This window comes from Otolemur garnettii, unplaced genomic scaffold (assembly GCF_000181295.1).
Source record: "Otolemur garnettii isolate 467f Iridium unplaced genomic scaffold, OtoGar3 scaffold00009, whole genome shotgun sequence".
Classification (NCBI taxonomy): domain Eukaryota; kingdom Metazoa; phylum Chordata; class Mammalia; order Primates; family Galagidae; genus Otolemur; species Otolemur garnettii.
In genome coordinates, this window is record NW_003852404.1 from 4,820,701 (window position 1) to 4,822,045 (window position 1,345).

Consider the following 1,345-nt stretch of genomic DNA (forward strand, 5'->3'; position numbering starts at 1 on the left):
GTTTTTGGCCGGGACTGGGTTTGAACCCACCACCTCTGGCATATGGGGCCAGCGCCCTACTCCTTTGAGCCACAGACGCTGCCCATTGACCTTATTCTTTTAAAGTTTTTAAAGATGTAATTCTAAATGCCAACCCCATCTCCAAATAGATAACCCAAATTAATAGAATGGACCATTTGTTTCTTCCTTTCTTTTCTTTATGATATAAATATATATACAAATAATACATTGCCTTTTCGCGGTCATTTTGTTATATAAAAAGTGGCTCATACTACTTACATTTATCAGTATCTTGAATTTTGTGCTTAAAACAGTTTGGAAATTCTGTGTCAACCACTGTCTTTAACCATCACCTGTATAATATTCCATCCTCCCTTGCTGTTCAGCCTTCACTTGGGGGACATTTATTTTTACCACTATAAAAAAATGCTATAATAAATCCTTGGGCATGCATGAAGTGCATCACATCACTTGCATTTCTTGTATTTTAGTCTTTTTATTTCAAAATAATAAGGGGCTACCTATGCTTTTGTTACGTGGATATTTTGTAGAATGCTTAAGTTGGGGCTCTTAGGGTGCCCCTCCCCACTTTTATTTCTGCAGGTTAGATTTGTAGGAGTGGAATTTCTGGGTTGAAAGCTTTATATATTTCTAGTTTCCTTAGATTGCTTTCCGGAGGGCTATGGCAAGTTCTGTTTACACCAACAAAATGTGAAGGTCCTCTTTTCCCAACATCCCTTCCAGGAGCAGGGAAAACTTTGCTAGTTTCGGATAAGAAAAGGAGAATGGGTTTGATGATTTGCTGGCTCCCTTGTAATGGTAGGTCTGCTAATGGGCTGGTGCTGCCTAGGCCCCCCAAGAGGGCTTGGGATGTGCAAAAGACTTGGCCAGCATTTTGTTTAGTATTTTCTCCTTGCAGCTGAGCACTCTATTCCCTATAACACGTTAACCCTTACCCTGATCACAGTTCTTAGGAAATTCCATAACATACAAATTTTGAAATTTCACATAAAATTCCAAAATTTCTTGAAAAATTGGAAACATGTTTAACACAGGGCCCATGTTCCTGCAGAGTAACAGTTGGCGCTAAGTAGGGGTAGCCCAGTTTAGATAGGGTGCGTGCCATCCAGTTTGCCGTATACCTCACCACTCCCTATCGCCTCTCCAACTATGAACTCAGTGATAACTGCTAGCTAACGTGGAATTTGCTCCTTTTATTTTTATGCCAAGTCCATTTTATTCATTTCATAACTTCCTAATCCCTCTAGGCATTGAATGTGAAACTCCCTTTTAAAAACAAATCAGTCACATTATCTGGGTGAAGTTCACACTTATAATTTGACTC

The 1,345-nt window shown here is 39.5% G+C and overlaps 1 protein-coding gene across 1 annotated transcript in view; it reads right to left on the reverse strand.

Moving 5' to 3' along the window:
- VWA5B1 (von Willebrand factor A domain containing 5B1) overlaps positions 1-1,345 on the reverse strand; it is a 56,952-nt gene that overhangs the window by 16,871 nt on the left and 38,736 nt on the right. The window lies entirely within an intron of this gene.